Source organism: Dendrobates tinctorius, unplaced genomic scaffold (genome assembly GCF_039654945.1).
Source record: "Dendrobates tinctorius isolate UK_male_01 unplaced genomic scaffold, ASM3965494v1 ptg000027l, whole genome shotgun sequence".
NCBI lineage: Eukaryota > Metazoa > Chordata > Amphibia > Anura > Dendrobatidae > Dendrobates > Dendrobates tinctorius.
Genome location: NW_027361695.1, coordinates 881688 through 901129, shown reverse-complemented (window position 1 = coordinate 901129; position 19442 = coordinate 881688). Strand labels below are relative to the sequence as shown.

The 19442-nt window shown below is 48.0% G+C and overlaps 1 protein-coding gene across 3 annotated transcripts in view; it reads right to left on the bottom strand.

Moving 5' to 3' along the window:
* The window catches only part of KLHDC8B (kelch domain containing 8B), a 132182-nt gene extending 113393 nt beyond the window's left edge, over positions 1-18789 (bottom strand). Inside the window, exon 1 of one of the 3 annotated variants that reach the window (XM_073569625.1) lies at positions 18572-18789. The gene's annotated coding sequence lies outside the window, so the exon portion shown is untranslated. The remainder of the gene's footprint in view (positions 1-18571) is intronic. The other 2 variants (XM_073569624.1, XM_073569623.1) reach the window with 2 other exon arrangements.
* Positions 18790-19442: the final 653 nt, after the last annotated feature.

Sequence of the window (19442 nt, the reverse complement as noted above, 5' to 3'; positions counted from 1 at the left end):
TCCTGAATTACATCCTATATTATACTCCAGAGCTGCACTCACTATTCTGCTGGTGCAGTCACTGTGTAGCTACATTACAGTACTGATCCTGAATTACATCCTATATTATACTCCAGAGCTGCACTCACTATTCTGCTGGTGCAGTCACTGTGTACATACATTACAGTACTGATCCTGAGTTACATCCTGTATTATACTCCAGTGCTCCACTCACTATTCTGCTGGTGCAGACACTGTGTACATACATTACTGATCCTGAGATACATCCTGTATTATATCCCAGAGTTGCACTCACTATTCTGCTGGTGCAGTCACTGTGTACATACATTACATTACTGATCCTGAGTTACATCCTGTATTATACACCAGAGCTGCACTCACTATTCTGCTGGTGCAGTCACTGTGTACATACATTACAGTACTGATCCTGAATTACATCCTATATTATACTCCAGAGCTGCACTCACTATTCTGCTGGTGCAGTCACTGTGTACATACATTACATTACTGATCCTGAGTTACATCCTGTATTATCCTCCAGAGCTGCACTCACTATTCTGCTGGTGCAGTCACTGTGTACATACATTACATTACTGATCCTGAGTTACATCCTGTATTATCCTCCAGAGCTGCACTCACTATTGGTGGTGGGCAGAGACGGTTTTCCCTGAAGCACACAATTCTTGGGGGCTTCTATGTACTGGACTCCTGGGAACAACCTGTAAGAGGAGCATGTAAACCTTCACTACACTGGACCATAAGGGACTCTACCATCAGTGTGCAGATTGTCAGGATTGCATTGTTGTATTATGTGGGCACTGAATAGCAGTATTCTGTGGCAATGTATGGCAGTATTATGCGGGCACTGAATGATGTTATTCTAAGAGCATTGTATGGCAGTATTTTTGAGTAAAAATAGAAAAAAAGATATTTCCAGCTCCTGGTAAAATTTCTCTAAACTTTATGCCATCATAGTTTAAAAAAATATCATTCTGATACAAAGCGGAAATGCAGGAAGCGACGCGTTTTGAATGGATGCAACTGTTCTTTGTCAAAGCTAGTTCATAAAGAGCGAAGCATCCACCTTAAATACAACAGCATATCGAAAAGAGGTGGAGCTTTGTATCAGAATGATATTTTTCCATCTATGATGGAATAAAGTTTAAAGAAATTTTACCAGGAGCTGGAAATATCTTTTTTCTATTTTTTCTCATCATCACATGAATATTCGGATCGTGATTTCCCTGCACACTGGATAATGACAATTGGTGAGCTAGCATCAATTCTTTCTACGTAGTACTTTTGAGTACTTACTTCAGTATTACGTGTACATATACACACACACATATGTGTACACATAATACTGAAATATACATATATTTATAGTGATGGTGGGGTGTGACCATTAGTGAGAATGCTCAGTTGTATCCATTCTACTTCAGACTGAAAATGATCGCTGTTATTTCTACAAATGGAAAGTGACTGCTGTGACCTGCACTCGTCAGAGGTGGCCAGTCTCCCCGTTCTATATTAAAAAGAAAAAAAAAAAAAGATGACCGCTTGAGAGTCTTCACTCTGTTTGGAGCTGAATCTGTGCACTCACCGTTCTTGGTATTGGGGGTCGTCCCAACGTGCACTCACTATTATAGGGATCAGTGGTGGTCCCAAGATGCACTCACTATTCTCAGGATTAGTTGCAGTCCCAAAGTTAACTCACTATGCTCGGGATCGATGGTGGTCCCAACGTTCCTTCACTATGCTCGGACTCGATGGTCCCAACGTGTACTCACTATTCTCGGGATCTATGGTGGTTCCAACGTGTACTCACTATTCTCAGGATCAGAGGTGGTCCCAACGTGCACTCACTATTCTCAGGATCAGAGGTGGTCCCAACGTGTACTCACTATTCTCAGGATCAGAGGTGGTCCCAACGTGCACTCACTATTCTCAGGATCAGAGGTGGTCCCAACGTGTACTCACTATTCTCAGGATCAGAGGTGGTCCCAACGTGTACTCACTATTCTCAGGATCAGAGGAGGTCCCAACGTGCAATCACTATTCTTGGATCAGTAGTGGTCCATATGTGCACTCACTATTCTCGGGATCGATGGTGGTCCCAACGTGCACTCACTATTCTCAGGATCTGTGGTGGTCCCAACATGCACTCACTATTCTCGGGATCAGAGGTGGTCCCAACATGCACCCACTATTCTTGGGATTAGTGGTGGTCCATATGTGCACTCACTATTCTCAGGATCTGTGGTGGTCTCAACGTGTACTCACTATTCTCGGGATCAGAGGTGGTCCCAGCGTGCACTCACTGTTCTTGGGATCAGAGGTGGTCCCAACGTGTACTCACTATTCTCAGGATCTGTGGTGGTCTCAACGTGCACTCACTATTCTCGGGATCAGAGGTGGTCCCAGCGTGCACTCACTGTTCTTGGGATCAGAGGTGGTCCCAACGTGTACTCACTATTCTCAGGATCTGTGGTGGTCTCAACGTGCACTCACTATTCTCGGGATCAGAGGTGGCCCCAACGTGCACTCACTGTTCTTGGGATCAGAGGTGGTCCCAACATGCACTCACTATTCTTGGGATCAGTGGTGGTTCATATGTACACTCACTATTCTCGAGATTAGAGGTGGTCCCAGTATTTGTAGCCTTTCCCATTGGACCTGTCCTAATTGAAGAGAATGAATCTTTACCCTGAAGGAAAACGGCAAAATGACAAAAACAAACTTTCTGATCTCCAATATATTACACATTCTCAGAATTAAGCCTCCATTCAGATCAATGCATGGCTCCGAGCGATCTCCGCACAGCAATCTGCTGCCTGCAGCTTCGCTGCAAAGATTTGGGAAGATGTGAATCGCCTGCGCTGCCGCTTCTCGCTTTAATTCTTTTGCACGACTTAATCACAGGTTTTGAATTGCAGCTTGATGGAAGCAGTGACCCCGAGTCGAGGGACAAGACGGTGCTGCCTGCCTTCCCGGAGACCCCAGCGGGGCCGGCAGCGCGACAGAATCAAAGTTCACCTCCTACTGACGTTGTTTAAAGACCCGAAAGAACAATGACGTTTCTCGGGGAAAGAAAATTGCTACAACTATCTCCGCGGGCCCGAGCGTATGCGCCGCTTGTGCCGCTGTGATCTCCAATTTGAAGCCTCATTAGAAATCTAAACTGAAGATCACAATAGAGCAGAATCAATGGACGGTGAGAAATAAAGGACTGAAACTGCACAAAAAATGTTTTGTTTCCTCTAAAAAAAAATTCTATGGATTCGTTAGATTTGTATCCAGACTGTAATGGCGGCTGAGCGATTCCTGGCAGAGTATGAGAAGAGCCGGGCCGAGGTAATCAATTAGAGCGGAGTACAACGTACATGATGCTTTTTGCTGTAAAGAGGATTAGCCGGAGCCTCGGGCGGATTTAAGGTTTGATGCTCCTGATGTGTTTTGCTGTCATCGCAATCCGCCTGCTCTGGGATTTTTTTTTTTCCTGCTTCTGCCGCGACTGTGTGGAATTAATAAATCTTATACTTTACAATAACATTGCAAAATCTACATAAAAAGGAGAAGGACTTTCTTCTCCAGTCTTCCCGATTCATCAATTGCAAGTGCTATTCTCAGGTTTGTTCTTCAGACAGGAGCGCACTGCTCCCCTGCCTCTCCGCATCCGGTCTGCCACGGCGAGCTGTGTGCTCCTGAAGATTGACAATTTGTGCCGCCGGTCCGAACCGTGCGCTCTTTCCATCCTGCGGAGGAGCACAGCAACACTACAGCTGGCTTGGATCGAGCAATCCAGAGAGCTTTATACTAGAGCTTACAAGCTCTATGAAAGAGCTTGTAAGCAATGTTTATGTTCCGCCAGACAGCAAAATGATAAATCCCTCCGTTCTTGAGAACACAGAGGATTTTTTATTACTGTTAAAATTGCAAAGTCGCTCCCCGTAAGTCATTTAAAGTCTTCTTTATACCTTATCTTTCTGTTCTTCGCGTGCACTTTCCATCAAATTTATCAAAATGTCACACAATTAGAGATGGAGCAAATTGATCTGCAGGACCAGAACCAGCGGCTACGTCAGTAATCTGTGACCTGCACAAGGAGCCCTGTCAGCCACCTCCTACCTGTAGGCATCTGCGCCACTTCTTTGGATTGGTGCGACGTCACATGTGCAATATGCCGCAACAATGATGTCTTTCCAAGTCGGCTAATCAAAACAAGAGTCAGGGATGTCAAGAGGTAAGAGGTGGATCCTAGGGTTACAGCCGGGGCAAGTGACTACTGATGTGGCCGCTGGACCGGATCCATTTGCACCATCTCTCTATGCAAAATGTTTGATTATTCTGGCCCCAGTTCATCAATTGTGGATTGTTGTTGTTTTTTTTTTTTTTTTAAATCCTTTTTTTTTTGCCTTGCTTTTTTTTATGCACTGGTAGATTTTGCACCAAAGATGTAACCAAATGCTGCGGTATGTTGGAAAAATTTGAAATAATGATGAATCGGGACGCTCTTGAGAGTAAAATATTGTACGACCCCTTTTGATAATCATAAAAGTCGAAAGTGAGTTTTCAACTAAGCAAACAAAAACTAGGCAGATTTATTATCCCATTCCGGTACTTGGAGAACCACGGCGCAAAAATTTCTCACCATTTTTTTAAATATTGCAAAAACAAAAACCATCCCCGAAAAAAATCTGGTTAATGAGAAAATCACAGCCAAATCGATGAGCAAACCTAAATAAATGAGCAAGACTGGGGGAAAAAAAACAGCGGAAAAATGGAGCAAAAGCCTTAATGAATTTAATCCAAACATAAAAATTCCTAAAAAGCAAATAAAAGAAAATGCAATAAAGAGAATGACGAATTCAGACTTTTTTCTCTTCTTTTTGCTCTTTTTTCATGAATTTTTAAGAGTAACTTTTCATACAAAAAGCTTGAAAATGACATTTCGAAAAATTTCAAATAATGAATTGGCCAAAAAAAATTCTTGTCCGTTTATGAAAACCTCGCCCACGTCATTATGCAAAGCCAAGAAAACGACGAGGAAAAAACAAACATAAAATGGAGCAAAAACCATAATGAATTTGATTTAAAAAAAAAAAGCCTAAAACATAAACTTTTACTCCCTCCCCCACAAAAAAAGGCACAAAAAGAATTATGTCAAGTCATAAGAATGGCTCCGCCCAGATGACTGTTAGAGGTCATTTGCATATAGCACACATAATTAGCACTTAGCAAAACATCTGACGGACAAGATATTGGGGAACATGGACTTTAAGCAGCTTTATCATCAAATACAAAAAAGTCATTTTTTTAATATAAACTTTGTAATTTCCAATATAGAATTTTTTTGGGATGCAGCCAGCGGTGTAAAGAATGGTCGTTTTCATTTTGGTTGCCATAGTTACATCTAGGTATATGTATAGATCTGTACTGTAGCATCTTACTATGCTTCACACATCTACTATAACATAGCATATCTAGTACAGACCAGAGGGGAAAGTACACAGCCATATCCTTGGATGTAGCTATGGCAACCAGAAAGTAAACCCTCATTCTTTACACTGCAGGCTGTATTCTGGAAAAAAAAAGAAAAAAAAGGAAAATAATCTATAATAAAAATGACGAGGTTTACATTACAAATTGACTTTTTTTTTATGTAATGGCTTAAAAGTTTACAGTAGGGATCAATGGATGTTTAACCCCAGACAGGAACCTTTTGGGACGAGAATGAGGTCACGTCAGGACACCGCACGCTAGGATGAATAATCCCAGAGCATATCCCCATTCAGGTGAGCGCTGACATGATTTCCTTTTCATTAGAAGCAGCGCCACCCTTATGTGCAGGCTGTGCCTGGTATTGCAGTTCGGCCCCATGGAGGGTGCAGTATGAAATTTGGGAATTATTGGTGCACTTATACTTGGCGTTGGCACCGTATAAGCGTGACGCCTTGTATTACGGGTACGACCCGAGAAGACTGGCAGCCGCCGAATGTTCTCAGACTCACATTAAAGTGTCATGAAGCCGCTGAGAGCCAGAAAGTAACAGGAGCCCCGGACTCCGCAAATGAAGACGAGATTACGGAGGAGAAGCAGATGCTTTTTTTTTTTTTCACATGAGATCCTTATTCAGTTTCCCTAAAGTACTTAAAACTTGGTCAAGTGGAACCTCAGCATGACTGCGGGAAAGAAGGAAGTAAAGAAGGAAGGAAGGAAAGATGGAAGGGAAGAAGGAAGGAAGAAAGGAAAGATGGAAGGGACGAAGGGAAGATGATGGAAGTGACGAAGAGAAGATGGAAGGGACCAAGGGAAGATGGAAGGGACGAAGGGAAGAAGATGGAAGGGACGAAGGGAAGAAGATGGAAGGGACGAAGGGAAGAAGATGGAAGGGACGAAGGGAAGATGGAAGGGACCAAGGGAAGAAGATGGAAGGGACCAAGGGAAGAAGATGGAAGGGACGAAGGAAAGATGGAAGGGACGAAGGAAAGATGGAAGGGACGAAGGAAAGATGATGGAAGTGACGAAGGGAAGATGGAAGGGACCAAGGGAAGATGGAAGGGACGAAGGGAAGATGGAAGGGACAAAGGGAAGATGGAAGGGACAAAGGGAAGATGGAAGGGACGAAGGGAAGATGGAAGGGACGAAGGGAAGATGGAAGGGACGAAGGGAAGAAGATCGAAGGGAAGAAGATGGAAGGGACGAAGGGAAGAAGATGGAAGGGACGAAGGGAAGAAGATGGAAGGGACGAAGGGAAGATGGAAGGGACCAAGGGAAGAAGATGGAAGGGACCAAGGGAAGAAGATGGAAGGGACCAAGGAAAGATGGAAGGGACGAAGGAAAGATGGAAGGGACGAAGGAAAGATGGAAGGGACGAAGGAAAGATGATGGAAGTGACGAAGGGAAGATGGAAGGGACCAAGGGAAGATGGAAGGGACGAAGGGAAGATGGAAGGGACGAAGGGAAGATGGAAGGGACGAAGGGAAGATGGAAGGGACGAAGGGAAGAAGATCGAAGGGAAGAAGATGGAAGGGACGAAGGGAAGATGGAAGGGACGAAGGGAAGATGGAAGGGACGAAGGGAAGATGGAAGGGACGAAGGGAAGATGGAAGGGACGAAGGGAAGATGGAAGGGACGAAGGGAAGATGGAAGGGACGAAGGGAAGATGGAAGGGACGAAGGGAAGATGGAAGGGACGAAGGGAAGATGGAAGGGACGAAGGAAAGATGGAAGGGACGAAGGAAAGATGGAAGGGACGAAGGAAAGATGGAAGGGACGAAGGAAAGATGGAAGGGACGAAGGAAAGATGGAAGGGACGAAGGAAAGATGATGGAAGTGACGAAGGAAAGATGATGGAAGTGACGAAGGGAAGATGGAAGGGACGAAGGGAAGATGGAAGGGACGAAGGGAAGATGGAAGGGACAAAGGGAAGATGGAAGGGACAAAGGGAAGATGGAAGGGACAAAGGGAAGATGGAAGGGACAAAGGGAAGATGGAAGGGACAAAGGGAAGATGGAAGGGACGAAGGGAAGATGGAAGGGACGAAGGGAAGATGGAAGGGACGAAGGGAAGATGGAAGGGACGAAGGGAAGAAGATCGAAGGGAAGAAGATGGAAGGGACGAAGGGAAGAAGATGGAAGGGACGAAGGGAAGAAGATGGAAGGGACGAAGGGAAGATGGAAGGGACCAAGGGAAGAAGATGGAAGGGACCAAGGGAAGAAGATGGAAGGGACCAAGGAAAGATGGAAGGGACGAAGGAAAGATGGAAGGGACGAAGGAAAGATGGAAGGGACGAAGGAAAGATGATGGAAGTGACGAAGGGAAGATGGAAGGGACCAAGGGAAGATGGAAGGGACGAAGGGAAGATGGAAGGGACGAAGGGAAGATGGAAGGGACGAAGGGAAGATGGAAGGGACGAAGGGAAGAAGATCGAAGGGAAGAAGATGGAAGGGACGAAGGGAAGATGGAAGGGACGAAGGGAAGATGGAAGGGACGAAGGGAAGATGGAAGGGACGAAGGGAAGATGGAAGGGACGAAGGGAAGATGGAAGGGACGAAGGGAAGATGGAAGGGACGAAGGGAAGATGGAAGGGACGAAGGGAAGATGGAAGGGACGAAGGGAAGATGGAAGGGACGAAGGAAAGATGGAAGGGACGAAGGAAAGATGGAAGGGACGAAGGAAAGATGGAAGGGACGAAGGAAAGATGGAAGGGACGAAGGAAAGATGGAAGGGACGAAGGAAAGATGGAAGGGACGAAGGAAGGAAGGAAGGAGGAATGAAAGGAAGGAAGGAGGAATGAAAGGAAGGAAGGAAAGATGGAAGGGACGAAGGAAAGATGGAAGGGACGAAGGAAGGAAAGAAACAAAAGGAAGGAAGGAAAAAAGGAAAGATGGAAGGAAGGAAAGAAATAAATAAAGTACGAGGAAAAAAAAAGAGAAGAAAGAATGCTAGCTTCTGGATATTCTATCTTCCTGATACAATTCCTGATACAACCACAGATGGATGGAGGGATGGATGGATGGATGGATGAGAGGCCACTTTCAGCAGTAAATGGCAATTAGGACATAAATCATTATTTTATTCTTCGCTATTGTCCCATATTTATCTGTTCACAGTCCCTAACATTCCTCTTTTCTACATCTATCTATTATCCATCCATCCTATATATGATGGTAGTAATGATTTGATAATGGGCATACCGGGCACATGGAGCCCATTTGATGCAATGTCTTCTACATTTTGATCCCTATTTCTCGTCCATAAATGTGTTTATTAAACTTTTCAAAATAAGGTACAACAATCCAGAAAGATGATATACATATGAATACATCAGAATATACAGACAGGTAATATACAACATTGTGAAGGACAAAACAAGCTTGTAATCCTAGATATCTCAAATCAGACAAGTCATGTCCATTCACATTTTAGTAACCTTTGGACTAATCATTCTGAGATTGTGTAGGAAAAAGACAGATATAGGGAAATAAATTCAAGAAGAGGGAAAGAGAATAGAGAGAGTGGGTAAGACATGGGGGAAGGGGAGGGGGAAATAAACCAACCTCGGTCCCAGCTACCCTACGAAAACTATGGAAACTCAGTTAACCAGCCCGGAAACTCCGAACTCTCCTTGAATGTCTCCCAGAGGAACCACATTTGTCCCCGCTCGGTCACAGATTCATCATCTTGAGCCATCAGCGACTCCATTCGGTTCACTCTATCCATCTCGGACACTTGATCCCTATTTCTCGATCGTCTTGGCGGCTTCCGTACGCAAGACAAGTATTTTAAGTATAAGCACAAATCGTGTGGCATACAGAGGATAAGATCGTGTCGGCGCTCATGGTTGTGGGATCCCGTGTGATCAGCTGTATACAGCAGAATTTTCTCTTTACTTACATCTGCAGCTTCTGTCGAGCTTTTATGCTAAATATAAAGGAACAGAAAATCCACTTAATAAAATTTTCAGCCAGCTGGAACGTGACAGGGAGAACTGTCAGAGCCACGGCCAGGACTTGCAAAATCATTTCACAGCTGTATCACCTTAACAGCCTCCTTATTTGTACAGCAAGATCCCAGGGATCAGACAGCAGGGACATGTGTCCTCTCTACCCTCCGAGTTGGATACTTTATACAAAGCCAGTACCAGGAGTAGGGGCCATTACAGTACACATAACTAGTGCTGCCATACTGTACACATAATGCATTCCACCGTACCATACATGTAAATAATGCTGCCATACTGTACACATAACTAGTGCTGCCATACTGTACACATAATGCATTCCACCGTACCATACATGTAACTAATGCTGCCATACTGTACACATAACTAGTGCTGCCATACTGTACACATAATGCACTCCACCGTACCATACATGTAACTAATGCTGCCATATTGTACACATAACTAGTGCTGCCATACTGTACACAATGCATTCAACTGTACCATACATGTAACTAATGCTGCCATATTGTACACAACTAGTGCTGCCATACTGTACACATAATGCATTGCACTGTACCATACATGTAACTAATGCTGCCATAGTGTACACAATGCATTCCACCGTACCATACATGTAACTAATGCTGCCATACTGTTCACATAACTAGTGCTGCCATACTGTACACATAATGCATTCCACTGTACCATACATGTAACTAATGCTGCCATACTGTACACATAACTAGTGCTGCCATACTGTACACATAATGCATTCCACTGTACCATACATGTAACTAATGCTGCCATACTGTACACAATGCATTCCACCGTACCATACATGTAACTAATGCTGCCATACTGTACACATAACTAGTGCTGCCATACTGTACACATAATGCATTCCACCGTACCATACATGTGCCTAATGCTGCCATACTGTACACATAACTAATGCCATATTGTAAACATAACTCATTCGACACCATACATGTAACTAATGCTGCCATACTGTACACATAACTAATGCTGCCATACTGTACACATGTCATTCCACCGCACAGTACTCCTAAAAAACATGGCTATACTGTACAAGAAGATAATGGCACCATAGAGAACAAAAGTTGCTGTTAAGTATAATGATGAGCAGAGCCCCCTCTATACACAGGACTAATATTGCCCCCATTATTAGCTCCATCCCAGCCCCTTGCTCTCCCAGATAAGCAGTTCTTGCAGGTTGCCTGCTGTAACCAGTGCGAGCAGAGAGCACCCCATAAAAAACAAGGCAGCACAGTGTCGCGGTATAATCTATGGTAATGGGTATATTCTTGGTGGTCTAGGGTAGTAAAGTGGAACGCTAATTTTCTGATACAGAGAGCCAATCATCTCCCCTTTATAGCCATCTAGGGAAATGATAAAACGCCTGCATCCTATAGAAGCCACTAGGGGGAGCTCACAACACATGGATTAATACAGGACAGACGACATAACCTCTCTCCCTTTTCTAGATTTCTGTTACAGTCACACTATAGAAACCTTCAATTTATTTTTACTCTTCTGGGATAACACTCAGTTCTGACGGATGCACAGCTGCAGGGTTGGGTACAGTGAACAGTGCACGGCTGCAAGCGGAGATCTTGAAAACTTTAAGGACTTAATGCCGAAAGTATGTATGTGGATTCGCTAAGCCCTAGGTCAGGGATAGCAGTGGGGCAGAAGAGTTGGATAGGTGCATGGAACAGCGAGGATCAGTGGACCAGCATACACTAAAACCATGTGGATCAGCAGAGCTGGGTGTGCTGGACAAACACCTTTGCACAGCAGAGCTGAGTGTGCAGTTAGCAGCTTGGAACAACAGAGAACTATACATAGTCAGGCAGCTTAATACAGCAGAGCAAAGTGTGTGAATAGCAACTTGCAACAGCAGAGTTAAGTCAGGAGTCAGGATGAAGCAGAGCCAAGAGTGTGGACAGTATCTTGAAACAGTAGGGCTGAGTGTGTTGATAGCACGTTGGAATAGCAGAGCCGAGTGTGTACAGACAGCACCTTGGAACAGCAGGGCTGATGGTGTGCTGACAGCACCTTGAAACGGCAGAGTGCAGTCAGCAGTCAAACACCTGGATGCAGCAAAGCCAAATGTGCGGGCAGCACTTAGGAAAAGCAAAGGTAAATAGACAGCTACCATGATGTAGCACAGTCGAGTTTGATGACAGCAGCTTGAAACAGCAAAGCAGAGTCCGCAGTCAGGCACTTTGATGTATCAGAGCTTCATGTGTGTGTAGCACCTTAGAACAGCAGAGCTGAGTGTGTTAAGCTGCACACTTAGGCTGTGTGCACACGCTGCGGATTCCGCTGCGTTTCCGCAGCGGTTTTGGCCGCTGCGGACCCGCAACAGTTTTAGCTGCGGTGTACAGTATCATTCAAATGAATGGTAAAAAAAACCCGCTATGCCGACGCTGCGGAAAAATCCGCGCGGATTTGCTGCGGTTTTGAATCCGCAGAAAGAATTGCATGTCAATTCTTTCTGCGGAAACCGCTGCGGGTTCCTATCTCCACCATTGTGGAGATAGTGAATCCGCAGGACCAAACCGCAGGCAAAACCGCAGATAATCCGCAGGTGTTTTGACCTGCGGATTATCTGCGGTTTTTGCAAAATCCGTGCGGATTAATCCGCAGCGGATTCCGCAGCGTGTGCACGTACCCTTAGTATAGCAGCAGCAGAGTCCAGCGATAACAGTGTTGAGCTAGATAAATAGCTGAAAACACATAGTAATAAGGTGAGCTACTACCTGTGTACTCAGGCGGTGACCAGCCCCCTGAATAAGCCCCAAGAGGCCTATGGAAATGACGTCAGAGGTGCGATCCAGGTTATTATGGTAGCCGGAGACACCCAAGTACAGAGAAAGCCAACCGCGGCAGAAGGAAGGCGCGTGGACCGGCGCTGGAGCCAGGAGAGAAAATGTTATACATGTTGCAATGGAGATGGTAATCTACTGCTCTCTGTTATCAGCCACTTTGTTTCATTCCGGGCAGAATGCTGAATATAAAACGCTGCAGCTTTATGAGCCGCTGATGCTACTGGGATAAAGAGATGGCAGTGAGTATCTGGGGGTTTATATACAGGAGGCGATCGTTCATGTTACGGCGTAACAATGACGCGCGACACGTGACGACGGCAAGCTGAAGAGATAATGTATACAGGACCGCCGTCACCACTCATAGATAATGTACTGGGGGAGGACAGATCGTCCATGTCGCCCCTGCACCATGTGGAGGTGACGATTTGTCCGCCGTGATATCAGATGATGACGCCTCCAGCGCTTATTATGGGGGGCAGATACTTATTCCTACGGGTGATGGAAAGTCCCAATAATAGATGCAGCGCTGTATTTCCGTGGCTTCACTCTGTCTATGGCTCCATTTTCTTCGGAACAATGTAACACATGGGGTTCACATACTTTCTCATCGTTGTAGATATAATGGCTCCAATGTCTCTAATCAGTGCAGGATTTGTGGCAGATCTGGCATTTCCGTAGAGGATGGCGGTGTCTCCATGGTGTAAGATCTGCTCATACAACGGCACGCACCCCATTATGTTGTCCTGACAGGGTGGCATCCAGGGTCACCCAAGAGCACCGGCATAGTGGGGTGGTCAGAAAACCCCAGAAACTTCCCATGTGTGGCGGCTCCGGGCTGTAATTCAGCCTCCATTACATGGTCACAACATCAGGACCCCCTGTGATGGTGATTTAACTCCAGGTGGCACATTGTGGCCGTCTGATCCTCACCAGAGACTGAGCTCATATGCAGTTATGATCGTCTTCGACCCGACCAGAACCCTCTTTGCTGCACTAAAGGTCACTCTGCTGTGCGCTGATCAGTGGGGACAACTTCTCTGCTCTTCTCTATGATGACAACAACACCCCATCTCCAGAGCCGTCCATATACCTGCTGTGCGGATGCAGTGCCGACCACATCGCCCCATACAGTGCCGGCCGCAAGGCCCCATACAGTGCCGGCCGCAACGCCCCATACAGTGACGGCCGCAACGCCCCATACAGTGCCCATACAGCGCCGGCAACAACGCCCCATACAGTGCCAGCCGCAAGGCCCCATACAGTGCCGGCAACAAGGCCCCATACAGTGCCGGCCGCAACGCCCCATACAGTGCCGGCCGCAACGCCCCATACAGTGCCGGCCGCAACGCCCCATACAGTGCCCATACAGAGCCGGCCACAACGCCCCATACAGTGCCAGCCGCAAGGCCCCATACAGTGCCGGCCGCAACGCCCCATACAGTGATGGCCGCAACGCCCCATATAGTGCCAGGTACAAAGAACAGATAAAAGTTTCTTACACAATGTCCTAAAATAATGCCAATCGCAATGCTTCACAAGGTGCCAGCCTCCATCCTGTCACTGCCCAGACTCCGGCCGCTCCTTCCTAACATGTTCGTTGCTGAAATCAATTGTTACTAACTGGTGTGTGATGAACGACTCGCTCTTCCACAATGCTCTAAACAGCGCCAGCCTCATATCCCCGACTGTGCCAGGCACAATGCCCCGAACAGTGCCAGCCTCATATCCCCAACTGTGCCAGGCACAATACCCCGAGCAGGGCCATCCTCATATCCCCGACTGTGCCAGTCACAATGCCCCGAGCAGGGCCAGCCTCATATCCCCGACTGTGCCAGGCACAATGCTCCAAACAGCGCCAGCCTCATATCCCCGACTGTGCCAGGCACAATGCCCCAAAAAGCGCCAGCCTCATATCCCTGACTGTGCCAGGCACAATGCCCCAAAAAGCGCCAGTCTCATATCCCCGACTGTGCCAGGCACAATGCCCCAAACAGCGCCAGCCTCATATCCCCGACTGTGCCAGGAACAATGCCCAAAAAGCGCCAGCATCATATCCCCGACTTTGCTAGGCACAATGCCCCAAACAGCGCCAGCCTCATATCCCCGACTGTGCCAGGCACAATGCCCCAAACAGCGCCAGCCTCATATCCCCGACTGTGCCAGGCACAATGCCCAAAAAAGCGCCAGCCTCATATCCCCGACTGTGCCAGGCACAATGCCCCAAAGAGCACCAGCCTCATATCCCCAACTGTGCCAGGAACAATTCCCCAAACAGCGCCAGCCTCATATCCCCGACTGTGCCAGGAATAATGCCCCAAACAGCGCCAGCCTCATATCCCCGACTGTGCCAGGCACAATGCCCCAAACAGCGCCAGTCTCATATCCCCGAATGTGCCAGGCACAATGCCCTGAATAGTGCCAGCCTCATATCCCCGACTGTGCCAGGCACAATGCCCCAAACAGCGGCAGCCACAATGCCCAGAAAAGCGCCAGCCTCATATCCCCGACTGTGCCAGGCACAATGCCCCAAACAGCGCCAGCCTCATATCCCCGAATGTGCCAGGCACAATGCCCTGAACAGTGCCAGCCTCATATCCCCGACTGTGCCAGGCACAATGCTCCAAACCGCGCCAGCCTCATATCCCCGACTGTGCCAGGCACAATGCCCTGAACAGTGCCAGCCTCATATCCCCGACTGTGCCAGGCACAATGCCCCAAACAGCGGCAGCCACAATGCCCAGAAAAGCGCCAGCCTCATATCCCCGACTGTGCCAGGCACAATGCCCCAAACAGCGCCAGCCTCATATCCCCGAATGTGCCAGGCACAATGCCCTGAACAGCGCCAGCCTCATATCCCCGACTGTGCCAGGCACAATGCCCCAAACAGCGCCAGCCTCATATCCCCGACTGTGCCAGGCACAATGCTCCAAACCGCGCCAGCCTCATATCCCCGACTGTGCCAGGCACAATGCCCTGAACAGTGCCAGCCTCATATCCCCGACTGTGCCAGGCACAATGCTCCAAACCGCTCCAGCCTCATATCCCCGACTGTGCCAGGCACAATGCCCCAAACAGCACCAGTCTCTTGTCCCTGACTGTGCCAGGCACAATGCCCCAAACAGCACCAGCCTCATATCCCCGACTGTGCCAGGCACAATGCCCCAAACAGCGCCAGCCTCATATCCCCGACTGTGCCAGGCACAATGCCCCAAAGAGCACCAGCCTCATATCCCCAACTGTGCCAGGAACAATTCCCCAAACAGCGCCAGCCTCATATCCCCGACTGTGGCAGGAATAATGCCCCAAACAGCGCCAGCCTCATATCCCCGACTGTGCCAGGCACAATGCCCCAAACAGCGGCAGCCACAATGCCCAGAAAAGCGCCAGCCTCATATCCCCGACTGTGCCAGGCACAATGCCCCAAACAGTGCCAGCCTCATATCCCCGAATGTGCCAGGCACAATGCCCTGAACAGTGCCAGCCTCATATCCCCGACTGTGCCAGGCACAATGCTCCAAACCGCGCCAGCCTCATATCCCCGACTGTGCCAGGCACAATGCCCTGAACAGTGCCAGCCTCATATCCCCGACTGTGCCAGGCACAATGCTCCAAACCGCGCCAGCCTCATATCCCCGACTGTGCCAGGCACAATGCCCCAAACAGCACCAGCCTCTTGTCCCTGACTGTGCCAGGCACAATGCCCCAAACAGCACCAGCCTCATATCCCCGACTGTGCCAGGCACAATGCCCCAAACAGCGCCGGCCTCATATCCCCGACTGTGCTAGGCACAATGCCCTGAACAGCACCAGCCTCATATCCCTGACTGTGCCAGGCACAATGCCCCAAACAGCGCCAGCCTCATATCCCCGACTGTGCCAGGCACAATGCCCCAAAGAGCACCAGCCTCATATCCCTGACTGTGCCAGGCACAATGCCCCAAACAGCACCAGCCTCATATCCCCGACTGTGCCAGGCACAATGCCCCAACCAGCGCCAGCCTCATATCCCCGACTGTGCCAGGCACAATGCTCCAAACCGCGCCAGCCTCATATCCTCGACTGTGCCAGGCACAATGCCCCAAACAGCACCAGTCTCATATCCCTGACTGTGCTAGGCACAATGCCCCAAAGAGCGCCAGCCTCATATCCCTGACTGTACCAGGAACAAAGCCCCAAACAGCGTCAGCCTCATATCCCTGACTGTGCCAGGCACAATGCCCCAAAGAGCGCCAGCCTCATATCCCTGACTGTACCAGGCACAATGCCCCAAACAGCGCTAGCCTCATTTCCCCGACTGTGCCAGGCACAATGCCCCAAACAGCACCAGCCTCATATCCCCGACTGTGCCAGGAACAATCCCCCAAACAGTGCCAGCCTCATATCCCCGACTGTGCCAGGAACAATCCCCCAAACAGCGCCAGCCTCATATCCCCGACTGTGCCAGGAACAATGCCCCAAACAGCGCCAGCCTCACATCTCCGACTGTGCCAGGCACAATGCCCCAAACAGCGCTAGCCTCATTTCCCGACTGTGCCAGGCACAATGCCCCGAACAGCACCAGCCTCATATCTCCGACTGTGCCAGGCACAATGCCCCAAACAGTGCCAGCCTCATATCCCCGACTGTGCCAGGCACAGTGTCCCATCTGCCGCACAGCTGATAACCACAGTGACCTGTAACTGTGACTGACGCGGAGGAGCCTCCTACTGTGACTTCTGGCAGCACAGAACCAGCCGGGATCCGACCACCGGGGAACATCGGGAAAAGCAGGAAAATAAAAGTAGAAGATCACGGAGTACAGATGGAGATCGATCCTTGAAAGACGCAGTGGTTTGTCAGCCCAGCTGTGCAGCACTACAAGTCCCACATTACCCTCCCACACAGTTCTATGGTCTACAGGGAGCCTGGACTATCAGCACTACAAGCGCCAGCATTCTTCTAGCTACAATTACCCACAGTTTCTATTTCACATTCTAAAGCTGCTTGGATACTGCGGCACTACAAGTCTCAGCATGCTATCCTATTTGAGATTTATAGATCACAGGTAGATTCCCAGTGACTCTTTGGTGGTTGGAGAACTACAAGTATCAGCGTTCTTTTAAAGCCTCAAGTCTACAGATCAGCAGCAGGCTACCTTTGCCTATGTGAAGGTTGTAGCACTACAAGTATCAGAAATATCTGAGGTTTACAGATCACAGCTAGACAGGTATCAGCATGCCAGATGTCTACAGATGAGCAGTATGCAGCCCGGGATTCACAGAGAATGAAGGACTACAAGTATCAGCACGCCAGATGTCTATCGATGAGCAGCATGCAGCCTGGGACTCACAGAGAATGAAGGACTACAAGTATCAGCATACCAGATGTCTACAGATGAGCAATACACAGCCCTGGACTTACAAAGAATGAAGGAAGGACTACAAGTATCAGCATGTCAGATGTCTACAGATGAGCAGTACACAGCCCTAGACTCACAGAGAATGAAGGACTACAAGTATCAGCATACTAGATGTCTATCGATGAGCAGCATGCAGCCTGGGACTCACAGAGAATGAAGGACTACAAGTATCAGCATACCAGATGTCTACAGATGAGCAATACACAGCCCTGGACTTACAAAGAATGAAGGAAGGACTACAAGTATCAGCATGTCAGATGTCTACAGATGAGTAGTACACAGCCCTAGACTCACAGAGAATGAAAGACTACAAGTATCAGCATACTAGATGTCTATAGATGGCAGTACCCAGCCCAGGACTCACAGAGAATGAAGGACTACAAGTATCAGCATGCCAGATGTCAATAGATGGCAGTACGCAGCCCAGGACTCACAGAGAATGAAGGACTACAAGTATCAGCATGCTACTGCAGAACCCTCAGAATGCCATGGTCACAGCGTGTTCCAAAGTTGAGCCAAATCCCTTGCCCGCTGCATCGCACACATAGACCCATCCTTGCGCCCCCTAATGTCCGGGGCACAAATACGCCAGTGATATTCAGCACGTGATGGCGCATCTCATGACGAGGTTGTGTTTTAGTTTTTTTTTTTTTCATTTTAGCTCAAAATAAAAAAAGGCGCCATATTGTGCCTATAGGTGGACTCTACACGTGCATGAGCCCTCCATTCAAATTCCTGGCGTCCCGCGGTGCCAGCCTGGTGAGGTCCAGAGATCGGCATTGCCCATATGCCTCCCATAGAAATGACACAAGAAGAGATTACCGTGAGTCACCCCCGTCCGCTCTGTGCCAGCACTTCAGAGCTCACTTACAAATAAAGAACTTCCTTCTCCCGGTGGCGGACGGCGTCCTAGAGGTGGTCCGGAGGGCACGCTGCTATGGCTGTAGTCCTGGTCCGGTGGGCAGATGCCACGGAGGGTGGCAGACTCCATCCAGCATGTTGTGCCTCCGCTGCTGTTCACGCTTTATCTGCCTCTGTTCCTCCTCCTCCCCCTCCTCTTCCTCTTCTCTCGCTTTCTCTCCAGTCCCTGACACATGAATGAGAAAGAATCAGGGATCTTGCGTCCGACGCTCCCACCGCAGGGACCACAATTTGGGGGGTAATTTTTCTTGGACCCATTTTGATGTTTGAAGGGTATTTACCCCTAAAATAAAAAATAATCCAATGATGTCTTTGGTTACAAATTCTATACAGCCGGTTCTTGGTTACATCTTTTTGTGGGAAAGATGGGTGACAGCTAATATGGCCACCATTAGTGAGTTGTCACTCAGCTTTCCCAGGCACCTGAATGGAAAAGGTGCTTAATGACCCTGAAAGATACCCGTAAATCCCACATTACTGTGTACATTTCATGTTCAGGTGAATAGGAAAGCTGGGTGACCTGACCAGCAATATGACCGTCAATAGGAGATACTCGCTCAGCTTTTCCATGATTGTGATCCAGTGCTAGTAATCGTCTTATCATCATAAATAAGGTGATTATAGTTCAACTTTCCAAGACTGCTGAATGGCAAACCTTCTTTATGATCCAGTGATGGATATCCAATCCCATAACGATATTTGTTCAGGCTGCCCTAACACTCAGGAGTTTAGAAAAGCTGAGTGACAACCAATATGTCCATCATTAGGTGGTTGTCACCCAGCTTTCCTAGAATTCAAAATGGCAAATCGCCTATGGTTCC